We start from the raw sequence: 12910 nt of genomic DNA, 5'->3' as shown, positions 1-12910 counted from the left end.
GGATGTGGATTTTCCACATTTTTCCATAAGTTCTCAGGCCATGAGTGTCAACAGGGTTGGCCTCCTGAGTTCGTGTAAGACCTGGACTGAGGTCTTTGAAATGTCCCCATCAACCTGCCTTGAATTTTGTACCTTTTTGCAAAAAGCAGTAGTCTGGTGGAGAAGCAACAGGAAGGGAAAAGTTTAACCAAGAAGGCAACGTTGTCCTCGTGCCCTCAGACACCACTGATCCCACCGACATAGCAAAAATCAAAATACTGAATCAAGTGTGTTGCAGAGAGACAGCAGTCATGAGATAATTAGACAGAGAAAAGCAGGAAGTCTCCTTCAACCCGAGTGATGTAATTTTCCACAAACAGAACTTCATTCACGTGAAGGTTTTTTAAAAAAAGAAAATGCAAGTAGGGCAACTACAGCTTTTAACTACCAAGGGTTGGAAGGAGTAGCAGGTCCCAGACTGGTGGTAGGAGGTACCTGGCTTTCCTTAGGGAGGTGATTGGTCCTTTCTGAAAATCATGTGCCTGAAAATTATTGTCATTATTTTAATGTTTTGAAAATTTTGGATAGCAAACAAGTCTTCATCCCTTCCCACAGCCCCGCAACTCACTTTGTGTGCCATGCTCCAGGTCCACATGGGATTGGTACAATATTCCTGCAGGAGGAATGGCTTTGCTGATGTTTGGTGGGTCTCAGTTTCTACAGTGACAACAGTGAAGACGTGTGAGGATCAGCCCTGGGGATGGGTACAGCAGAAAGGTAAAGTTAATAAGGACATTGTGTATTGGAGGCTTCTGGCCAACTGACCATCCCTGCCCCTCCACAAATCTCGTGGAAAAATAAACAGCCTGGTATCCTGCATGGTTGGGCAGAGCTTGGTGCTCATCAGCACAGGACACACGTGGACCTGCTGGAGAGGGGTCAGAGGAGCCCCAGAAATGATGCGAGGCTGGAACAGCTCTGCTGGGAGGACAGGCTGAGAGAGCTGGGGTGTTCAGCTGGAGAAGAGAAGCTCTGGGGAGACCTTAGTGCGGCCTTTCCGGACTGAAAAGGGGCCGAGAAGAAAGATGGGGACAGACTTTGGGCAGGGCCTGTTGCAATAGTACAAGGGGTGATGGTTTTAAACTAAAAGAGGGGAGATTCAGGCCAGACATGAGGAAGAAATTTTTGCCTCTGGGGGTGGTGAGAGCCTGGCCCAGGTTGGCCAGAGAGGTGGTGGATGAACCATTCCTGGAGACATCCCAGGCCAGGCTGGACGGGGCTCTGAGCAACCTGAGCTGGTGAAGATGTCCCTGCTCATGGCAGGGGTGGCACTGGATGAGCTGTGAAGGTCCTTTCCAACCCAAACTATTCTGTGATTCTATGACTAGTGGAAGATCCAGCAGCACTGACTGGGTCCATCCAACACCTGCTTGAGTTGATGCATTCAGGCAAACAGTGTTCATGTGATAAATTGTAAAGGGCAGCATTTTTCATATTGATGGTGTGTCTGTGTTGGTGTCAGATGGTTTTGCTGCGGCACAAACAGGAGACGGCTGCTATTTTAATCATTGCTACACAAGAGTTTCTCGTAAAGGTCGTAAAATTAAAATAAACCTCGAGAGACTGACCCATCATTAGTGGTAAAACCAGCTATGCAGCACTACAGGCACATCCTGCAGTAGGGTAACGGGACAGAAGAATGATTTACCCAAAAAAAATAAAAAGGAGAGACCTTTTCCACAACCATTTATATTTATTTGTTTTGCAGAAAACTTCTAAAATATCTAATTCACTTCTCTTTCCCTGAAGTATCAAAACTGTTTGAATTGTACAGACAGCTCATGTTTCCCCATCCTACCCCTCTGACTCCCTGGTTTTCCTCCCTGAAGATTACAAGGCAAATAGAATGGCAGAGCTGCACCGTGCGGGTCTCATGGGGACTGGATTCACGTTGAGAAGGGTTTAGGGGCAAATAAAATAATTACAACCACATAGAGACCAGAAGAGAGCACATAAAAGGGTATTTTTGCAGCATCCAAAAGAGGTTATTGCTCAGCCACCGGTTTATCACTTCATGCAAGTGGTGTTGATGTGATTTGATGACCAAAAGGGTGAAGCTCTGATTTATCTAATGACCCCATGCAATGTTTAGGGTTGAAGTTCCCAAAAATCCAAATTGTAGCTGTACAGGAAAAACTCCCTCCTAAGTGCTGAATTTATTTGGGGCTTGTTTTCTCTATTCCAAAATACTGTCCTCCAGAGTACTCCAGTAAATCTCCAGTGTGTTGTACAAGAAGAGGGATCAAGCTCTTGTAAAAGAGCTCTTGAAACCTCTCTGTGCAGCCAAAGGGAAGTTTCTGGCTGCTAACCAGTTCAGGTAGATGAAGAGCTAAAATCTCTATTGTTTTAACAGAGTGAGGTGATAATTTTTTGATAAATCATTTTTTGGGAGCCAGGAAAAATTACAGTTAAAAAAAAATACAGAGAAGCTTTGCTGTTCCTTATTCAAGATGTAAATTCAGTGGAAGGTGGGAATAAAAACTCCTTTCTGGCCAGACCTGGACACCATCTCCCTGGATTCAGGGCATCCCAAATGTGGAGATTTTCCTACAGGGATCCCCTTAAACTTTATGGATCACTGTGGCTATTAGGGGATCTTCTGCCTAATTTTGGCAAGGGTAGGATGTAATTTTTTTATGTTTGCCTGTGGTTATTTTCCTGGGGCTGGGTCTGTTTTGCTCTGAGGGCACTAACATTAATTAAAGTTGTTTGCTGGGAGGTATTTGCTGAAATCTTCACAGAGGTACAGCCGCATCGGGAGGTTTCTATACATACCTCACTCTGGGCTCACTGCAAACATCCTGCCGGGAAGAGGAAACATTTCCTCTGCCCTAGGATAACCTACCTTCCTATAGAATGAGAATTGATGTTTCCGGATGGAGCATATGGACGTGGAAGAGGAACCCGCGTGTGCTCTGGCTGTGCCCCGAGGGCCGGCTCCAGCGTTGGCCGAAGTCAACGAGGTGTCTTCGCGTGTTGAGAGGCATTTGGGGTGGGTTCTGCATGAGGATGCTTCTTGGGGGTGTTCTCCAGGCACTGGAGAAGAAGCGTTGCTCAGGACATTTGATTCTTCCTGTGCAGCGGCTGTGAATGCAACAGAGGCTCGTGCAAGAGGAGGAGCTCAATGTAGACAGAAAGCTGCTGTCACACCCTAAAAAAAAAATCCCAAAAACCAGGGAAAATGGGAAGAAATAAGTGAGGCAGGGAGGAAGACTTCAGGAAATGAGGTGGTTTTTTGGTTGTTTTGTGCTTTTTTTTTTTTTTAAATAAAATGTCCAATAAAAGATTTCCTGCCACACGAAAGGGACAACAGAGGAGGGAAGCTCTTCCTAAAAATAACCAGGAGCTGCTTGGCTTCACTAGACAGCTCCTCCGCAGGGACCCTCAGGTTTGACAGGAGATGGATCAACCAGCTCCCAAGGGCACGTCCACTGCAGCCCTCTCCTTCTCGTTCGATGGCGATGCATTGATCCAAAGCAGAACTGACTCCTCCTCACCCCTCCTTCCATCTCCCCAGCGCTTCCCCACTCTTCACACCCAAAATATCTGGAGGTCTCTCATCACAAGCCCCAGGCAAGTGGCTAGAAATAACGAAGGCGAGATGAGTTGTCTCGCAGGGTGTTTGGCATCTGAGAGCAAAATGTGACTGTGCAGGTGTTGATGCTGTGAAGGTGGGTTAGGAATAGGGCAGAGCCTTGGGTAATGCAACCAGCAGGTGAAATAGTGTGATAATTGGGATTTTGAGGGTGTTGACACTTCACGTGGGCAAGTGGGAGTATGTGGTGGCACCTGGCTACCTACTTATCTTACTCTTGCTGCTATCCATCGATGGAAAGAGGAGCAAGGCGACATCTGGGTGCAGAAGGTGAGAGGTGAGATCTTCTCACCATCTCCCCACCCTGTACCTGGTGGTCAGCCAAAAGGATGCTTCTTATAACCACCCTCTTCATATCATAGAATCATAGATTCATATAACAGTTTGGGTTGGAAGGGACACTCAAAGCTCATCCAGTGCCACCCCTGCCATGAGCAGGGACATCTTCACCAGCTCAGGTTGCTCAGAGCCCCGTCCAGCCTGGCCTGGGATGTCTCCAGGGATGGTTCATCCACCACCTCTCAGGCCAACCTGGGACAGGCTCTCACCACCCTGGGGGGCAAAAATTTCTTCCTCATGTCTGACCTTAATCTCCCCTCCTTTAGTTTAAAATCATCACCCCTTGTCCTCAGAGAGCTGGCAAAAAACCACCCACAAAAGGCAAAATAACACCATGCAAAGAGCTAACGATGATTCCCAGCTGTGGCTGCTGCACTGGGCATTTCTTACAAAAGAAAACGTAGTGATAATAATAAAAATTTCACCATGTTTCCAAAACACTCGTGACGAAGGAGAAAAACAAGGAGAAAAGAAAACAACATGTCAGTCCTTCCTGCTGGGATTTTGTGACGCTGGCGCTGAAGGGGTCACTGCGTGTTAAATAAATGACTGACAGCTTTTTAGGGGCATGGCTCTGTTGCTGCAGCTCAGCCCCAGCCCTGCAGATCCTGGATTGAGTTTCTAAAATGCCGCTTCCCGTTGCCGTCTCCTGGCTGGGGACAGAGCCATCCTCAGCATCGCTCCGGCTCAGTGCAGCAGCCAAAGAGGCTCCCAGAGGGAGTCGGTGCTTTTATGGAGGAGGAGATTGTCCACTTTTTAATGATGTTAAAACACAGACAAAAAGCTGTGTTATCTGATCCACTTCCCTGTGCCAGCTGCAGCTGCAGTCATGGGTCTGTTACGCGTGTCCTCAGCTGCCTGGAGTAGGGGGATGCTTTTCCCCAAAAACAAGCAATTTCACTGTTTTGGTAATTTCTTTCCCTGGGATGTATGGTACTGTCCACACTTTGGTGATAAGAGAGCTGGGTCTGTTCAGCCTGGAGAAGAGAAACTGAGAGGGGTCTTATCAATGCTGATCAATATCTCCAGGGTGGGTGTCAAGAGGATGGACCAGACTCTGTTCAGTGGTGCCCAATGACAGAATGAGGGGCAATGGGCACAGACTGAAACACAGGAGGTTCCATCTGAACATGAGGAGAAACTTCTTTACTTTGAGGTGCCAGAGCCCTGGACCAGGCTGCCCAGAGAGGCTGTGGAGTCTCCTTCTCTGGAGACATTCAAACCCACCTGGACACCTTCCTGTGTGATCTGCTCTGGTGACCCTGCGTTAGAAGGTGGGTTGGACTGGATGATCTCCAGAGGTCCCTTCCAACCTCAACCAGCCTGTGATTCTGTGATAGGGTAGAGCCTGGACCCAACCTCAGCTACAGCCCAGGTACAAGGGTCTTAATCTGAGAATAGCCATCAATTATTGCTTATATGTGGCATCCTAGACAAGATTTCCATCCAACCGTGATCAACAAAGTTGCAAACAAAGGACGTTTTATTCATCCTGAGTCTGTGCATAGGAAATACAAAAAAATCCTTCCTGGGGTGCGGTTCTTCTATGCTCTTCTTATATAACCTTGGATGGTTCCCGGATGCTCCACATGGTGCCACGTGATGAAGTAATAGTTGGAATCATCAGTATTTTCACATTCTTACTCAAATAAACCTCAGGGATCCCTGGAGGTGCTTCCCAGCTGCTTGGGAAGCCCTGCTTGGAGAGCACACAGGGGTGCCGAGATGTGTGGGGTGGGAGAAGATGACTTTGTACAACCAAAGTGATACTGAGAGAGGTGAAAAGGGATGAACAGGGCAGCTTTGCATGGAGCAAACACGGGGCATGTGTCTTGCTTTATGATGCCCAAGGTGGCTGGTGTCTCATCCTAGAACCACACTACCTTCTAGTGAACCTACAGACAAGAAAATTCATAGAATCATAGAACGGTTTGGGTTGGAAGGGGCCTTCAAAGCTCCCCCAGTGCCACCCCTGCCATGAGCAGGGACATCTTCACCAGCTCAGGTTGCTCAGAGCCCCGTCCAGCCTGGCCTGGGATGTCTCCAGGGATGGTTCATCCACCACCTCTCTGGCCAACCTGGGACGGTATTTTATACTACGCGCATTGTGAAAAATTTCTTCCTCATGTCTGGCCTGAATCTCCCCTCCGTTAGTTTAAAACCATCACCCATTGTCCTATCACAAGAGGCCATGCTAGACAGTCTGTTCTTATCTTTCTTCTCAGCCCCTTTTAAGTCCAGAAAGGCTGCAATAAGGTCTCCCAGGAGCCTTCTCTTCTGCAGGCTGAACACCCCAACTCTCTCAGCCTGTCCTCGTAGGAGAGGTGTTCCAACCAACTGGTCATTTCTGTGGCCCTAAAAAAAAATCCTTCCACCACTGCATAGGAATTGTCCCTAAAGCCATGAACATGGGTTCCTGGAGCCTCTTGTGGTCTCCTGGTCAAGCACACAGGCTTCTTGTTCCCCCAAGCACCCCAAAACACGTCAGGTTTTACATCGAATGTAGCTGAGATTGTTCCACCCAGGGATGGGGTGAGGGACTGGGCTCCAAAACAGCAGCGCTGGGTTGATGTAGGTCAGTGATGTTCAGCTTCCCCACCACGGCTTGCCAATGCATCAGAAATACAAGGGGATAATTAAATCACAGGAGCAGTTTACTGTAGACTTGTTCCACGCAGCTGTGAGGTGGCTGCTGGTAAATATAAGAATATCAATATTGCGGAGCAGCCACAGGTTTGGAAATCAGTGACGCAGCAAGCGCAAGGCATTTTAATGCCGCAGAGGAGAGGAGGGAGGGATGCCAGAAGCCAAAGACCTGCTGTTTGCAGGTATCAACACGCTAACGAGCGACATGTTGGAGCCTCATTAGTTCCCGAGTTAAATGCACAGCACTCAGAGGGTTTTAAAGCTCTGTCATGGAGATGAGGTGGCATCTCTGCAGCTATTTGGGGAGCACAAGTGTCCCAGGCTGCATGACGGCACCGTTGTGAAGCTGATGCTACCTCTGCCTTTTAGGAAAGCATCCCTGTGACACCTTAATTTTGGCAAATTAAGGCACAAACAACTGCTGAAAGTTGAAATCCTGGCTCCAGACATCCAACAGATCCATGCACCACTGTCGAATCTCTGTCAGAGATGTCTCACTCTGGCCGACGGGCAATGAGGTTCTTTCAGCGGTTCTGCCTTGAAGCAAGAGCTGAGATCCAGGTCTGGGAGAGTGCAGGGTGGTGGGGCTGCCTAAACCCTCTTCACTGAGCAAAAAGTGTTGTTTGAATTCTGCCCAGAGCACTCTGCGAGTAAGAAAAATATGGGAAAAAAAAAGGTTTTAATCTCACCTGGGGCATCCCTGTTTACTCTTGGATGACTTTAAGGGAGGGAGCAGTGGCTCCTCTCCTGCCATGAGTGGATGCACTCAAATGTCTTCAGCCCCCCCGCTGCCACAAGCTGTGTCTTGTACCAGCTCTTTTCCTCCATAATCATCACCCTTTTTTCACATCCTGCACCATGCAGACAACACCGGCCTGGGATAACTCAAAACCTTTCTGCCCCAAGAGAGCAAGAGGTCAAGACCACATGAGTCATGCAGAAACTCACTCCGTTGGGGCAATTTGAAAGATTCTGCTTCCCGTAATAAATCCCTGTGATTTCCAGGTGCATTCTGCCCCATGTGGCTTTCCCTTGTGCTTCTGTAGCTGTGTAAGGAAGTTGAAATAGGGATTTTTCCCAGGTTGACGCATCTTCTTGCAACTGGCTGACAGGTTGATGTCCATCAGCCCACTGGGAACAGGCACAGGAGTGTGCCACACGTACATCAGCAACTGTGAGTCGCTTCTTCTACCAGAAGACGATATAGGATCTGAAATTAGGATGTCCTATTGTTCAGTCATTGAGCACCACTGAACAGAGTCTGGTCCATCCTCTTGACACCCACCCTTGAGATATTTATCAGCATAAATAAGATCCCCTCTCAGCTTCTCTTCTCCAGGCTGAACAGCCCCAGCTCTCTCAGTCTTTCCTCATAAGAAAGATGCTCCAGACCCCTCATCATCTTTGTAGCTCTCCACTGGACTCCCTCCAGTAATTCCTTGTCCTTCTTACACTGGGGAGCCCAGAACTGCTCACAGAACTCCAGATGCGGCCTCACCAGGGCAGAGTAGAGGGGGAGAACAACTCCCCTCGACCTGCTGGTCACACTCTTCTTAATGCACCCCAGGTACCATTTGCCTTCTTGGCCACAGGGGCTCATTGTTGATTCACAGTCAACCTGTTGTCAACCAGAACTACTAAGTCCTTCTCTGCTGTGCTGCTTTTCCAACAGGTCCACCCCCAACCTGTATTGTTGCCTGGGGTTATTCCTCCCCAGGTGCAGGACCCTACACTTGCCCTTGTTAAACTTCATCAGGTTCTTCTCTGTCAGGTCCTCCAGCCTGTCCAGCTCTCGCTGAATGGCAGCACAGCCTTCTGGTGTGTCAGCCCTTCCTCCCAGTTTGGTATCATCACCAAACTTGCTGAGGGTGCACTCAGTCTCTTCATCCAGGTCATGGTTGAACAGCACTGGACCTACTGGGGAACCCCAGTATCTAGAGGCCTCCAATCAGACTCTGCACCGTTGATCACAACCCTCTGAGCTCTGCCGTGCAGCCAGTTCATGACCCATCTCACCGTGCACTCATCCAGCCTGTATGAGCAAGGAGAACAGGTCCCTTGCTGACCAACATGAGCCCAGCTTTGCTAAAACCAAAATCACAGTGATTTACCTTTCACCCTTCCTGCCCTGTCATCCTCTTGGCCTGTACAGCATGATAGTAAATTCGGATCTCTTAAGTGAAACATCTGTGGCTTTGCTGAGAAGCTGAATTTAGGCATTTTCCAGGGAAAGTGCTGCCCGTGTGCGCGGCTGGGTTTGCAAGCTCACTACCTGGGATGACAGAGACATTGGGTCAGCACCGTCACCTCCAGACATCCCTTGGGAAGCCCTTTCTCCCCACCAGGATCCTCCCTAGAGGTGGGACATGGAGATAATTGAGACCTATTTAGTTCTTACAGGCAGGATTTAACCACCTTAAATGATTGTAAATGGCTGGGGAAACATCCTATGATCTCCAAGCCAAGCAGGTCACCTTTAATTTCCTTTTCCTTCCATCAATAATGCTGGTGGACGGGTGTTTGGTTTATTAAGCGCTGAATAATAGGGCTTTCATGTGTATTCCTGTCAGAGACATAAACAGGCTCCTTTGAAGGCATATTTATGGAAAATGGCTGTGAATTTTATATATATATATATATATGTATAAAGCAATGCGACCCGCTGTTCCTTGGACATCCCTGATCTTTTGGGCTGCTCATGGTTCTCCCCCAGCTGCCCTGCACCGTGTTACATGCTCAGAGCCACGATCCCCAACCTGCCCCGCTGGGAGGATGATTAATGCTTGCAAAGTGCTTTGAGAACATCAGATTAGTAGGACAGAGCCTCATTATTATATTAGCAATCACCGGTTCCTTGGCCTTTTTTCACTCTCGGCGCACTTAGCGCAGCATCTAAAAGCCAAATGCTGTTTACAAGCAAACCCCGGTGCGTTTGGATGCTTCAGGGAGAGCTTTTCATGCTGTTCACAGGTTTATTTTTAATGATGCACCTGTGGTCCAGACTCCAACAAGGTCCCTGCAAACCGCTGCCCTGCTTTTCATGCAAACACGCTGCAGATTAAAAATAAAGACCACTGGGTACTCACTGTTATAACTATAGAAACCAAATATTTGGTTCAACTATAAAAGGCAGGAGTGTTTATGACTATGAGGCCAAGCGCATTTCCAGCCAAAGTGGAATGTATTTTAGTTCTGCAGACTATTTATAGATAGGCAGCCACTCTAAATTTGAATCTTTCCTTCCGTAAGCAATTTTTTTGGTGCCTACTGGGATATATCCTTCTCGTCTGGGGTTTAGCGACATCGCTATGGTCAGTCAAAACAGTTTGGAGTCACCCTGTAAGAAATAAGGACTGGTTTTAGGGAGTTTCTCTGGCAGTTCTGCAAAGCTGGAGGAGAACTTTGCTTGAAAGATGAACAAATCCTTCCCTTGACTGTAACTTAAACATTTTGATTTGGAGCTATTGTTTTAACCCTTCCAATTTGAAAGTAAATGAGTGTTACTTTGAACTGAGAAATCCGAACATAGTTATGAAACACCAAAATTAATTGTTTCAGGGGCTTGGAAGAGGGGTTTAAAGGGTGTTTCCTCCAAGTACATAATTTTGCAGAATTGGTGTGCATTAGCAAATTATTTCTTGTGATGTCTGTCCTTCTGACATTTCAGCTGAAAATCATCACCCATCCCTATGCTTCAGACTTGAAGACTGAGAAGAAAAACAAGGTGTAGGTGGGGAAATGTGCTTGTTATGAACAGCCTGAAGACCTGCTGGGAGCCGGTCCGTGTGTTGTTAGATACCACTTGCCCTGGCGAGCTTAGAATCACACCAACATCTAGAAACCTTCCCTTTGTTTGCAATCACAGAGGTGAAACCCGATGTAAGGGTTGTGTGTGTGTGTCTCTGAGTCCAATCATCCCGCAGTGGATGCTACAGAGACCTATAAAGCAGCTATAAGATGAAGGAGTTCAAGCAAATTGTACATGGAGAGGCCCAAGCCCCAGTTAGTAATCATTGTGGGCAAGTGCCTCCAACTCATTTCTGTTCATCCTATTCTGTAAAACTCCCTCAGTGATTTTCCTCTTGTCCTTTGTGTTTACACCCTTCAAATATTTGCAGACAGCCGAGTTGCCGAGCCCCTGCTAAGCTGCTGTTAAGCCAAGCTAAACACATTAGCTCAGAAAGTCAATCTCTCTGACTCCATAATAATATTTTGCTTTGTTCTTCCCTGAATTTCCTCCAGTTTATTGATATTTTTCTGGGGTGGTGGCACCTGGCCCTGATGGTGATATGGGAGGTGGAGAAAACTGAGCAGTGGGTAGAAAATCCAGGTGCCTATACTATATGAAGCCGTAAGAGTTTCTGGGTTTCATGGGGTCTAGATGCTTCCTTGCCTTTCTTTAGTAATTATAGACTGGAGGTGGACCCATGGCCCCTTGGATGAACCCAAGAATGAGCTAATATAGGACCACCCTCTGTGGAGGTCAGTGGATGCCTGTCTGGTGGCCCTTCCCTGGGCTTATCCCTCCTGTATTCTCCTCAGTGAAGGTGGAAATTGAGCTTTGCCAGGCTCAAACACCTCTGCAGACCTTCAGTGCTGAAGAGGTCTTCAGACCTTCTCTCCCAACTCATCTATGTGTGTGGGGTGATTTTCATAGAATCATAGAATCATAGAATGCTAGGGATTGGAAGGGACATCGAAAGATCATCTGGTCCAATCGGCCCGCCGGAGCAGGAACACCCAGCTGAGGTTCCACAGGAAGGTGTCCAGGCGGGTTTGAATGTCTGCAGAGAAGGAGACTCCACAACCTCCCTGGGCAGCCTGGGCCAGGCTCTGCCACCCTCAACAGGAACAAGTTTCTTCTCAAGTTTAAGTGGAACCTCTTATGTTCCAGCTTAAACCCATTACCCCTTGTCCTACCATTGTTTGTCACCGAGAAGAGCCTGGCTCTATCCTTGTGACACTCACCCTTTGTATATTTGTAAACATTAGTAAGGTCACCCCCCAGTCTCCTCTTCTCCAAACTAAAGAGACCCAGCTCCCTCAGCCTTTCCTCACACGGGAGATGCTCCACTCCCTTCAGCATCTTGATTGCCCTGTGCTGGACTCTCTCCAGCAGTTCCCTGTCCTTCTGGAACTGAGGGGCCACAAGTGGACACAATATTCCAGGTGTGGTCTCCCCAGGGCAGAGTAGAGGGGCAGGAGAACCTCTCTGACCTACTGACCACCCCGCTTCTAATACACCCGAGGATGCCATTGGCCTTCCTGGGCACAAGGGCACAGTGCTGGCTCATGCTCATCCTACTGTCCACCAGGATCCCCCGGTCCCTTTCCCCTACACTGCTCTCTAATGGATCATTTGTCAGCTTATACTGGAACCTTGGGTAATTTTCCCAGTAGAAAAACAACCCAACTAATAAGGCCTATCTCTAGACATAACAATACAATATTTGAAGCACAGCCTGGTCCTGCTGCCATCTCTCCAACCTTCGTTCTTCCATGTTGCTGCTACCATAATCTCTCATTTGATCTTGCTTGCCGAAGCAAGGAGATGTTTTTGGCTTGGCGTAGGACTTCCTTTCTTCTGCCTTCCTAGACACTAAGACTGGTCATCTGGAGCACCTGGGCTTCACATGGAGCCCACCCTCACCAGGAAGAAGTTCTCCAGTGTTTTCTCAGGGTGGAGAACCCAGCAGTGTCCTCATTGCTCATCCTTGCTGGTGGGAGGGCAAGGCCACACTGGATGGGGCAGGGATCCACAATGGGCTTCGCTCCTGTTTATTCAGCTGCAGAAAGAACTTGAGTCAACATAAACCACCTGCAGCAGTGTGGTGAGGCAGCATCAGACCTCATGGACCTGGACAAGGAGAGCAGGGATGCATGGTGGGTTTAAGAAGCTCACAGCACAAGCAAAGCACAGGAACCCCTGCACACCAGGAGTTAGTAAAGAGTGGCTTCCCTTGATCTTTTGCAGAGCACGGGGTATATACGTATCCTTGGAAACACCAAGCAAGGGAATTTTTGGTATTTTAGCCCAGTGCAGACTACTCATCTTCTCCAAACCCAACAGCCTATGCGAGTCAGAGCAGAAAAACCACGTACTCCATGCATCCTCCTGCATGGACAAGAAAGGTCTGGTGTTTTAGTAAGAACAGAATCATAGAATCATTTTGATTGGAAGAGACCCTTAAGATTATCAAGTCCAACCATAACCCAAATTTGGCACTAAGCCGTGTCCCTAAGAGCATCATCTATACATATTTTAAACACCTGCAGGGATGGTGAATCCAC

General features: G+C 47.9%; 1 protein-coding gene across 2 annotated transcripts in view; it reads left to right on the top strand.

Moving 5' to 3' along the window:
* The window catches only part of GAB2 (GRB2 associated binding protein 2), a 109344-nt gene that overhangs the window by 29016 nt on the left and 67418 nt on the right, over nucleotides 1-12910 (top strand). The window contains exon 1 of one of the 2 annotated variants that reach the window (XM_071817321.1): nucleotides 637-756. The exons of the other annotated variant lie outside the window; for it this stretch is intronic. The gene's annotated coding sequence lies outside the window, so the exon portion shown is untranslated. Of the gene's footprint in view, nucleotides 1-636; nucleotides 757-12910 lie in introns of those variants that run through there. 2 annotated transcript variants of the gene reach the window in all.

Source organism: Patagioenas fasciata, chromosome 1 (genome assembly GCF_037038585.1).
Source record: "Patagioenas fasciata isolate bPatFas1 chromosome 1, bPatFas1.hap1, whole genome shotgun sequence".
In the NCBI taxonomy this organism is placed as follows: domain Eukaryota; kingdom Metazoa; phylum Chordata; class Aves; order Columbiformes; family Columbidae; genus Patagioenas; species Patagioenas fasciata.
Note: the sequence above shows the minus strand (reverse complement) of the source record. Positions and strands in the feature narration are given on the sequence as shown.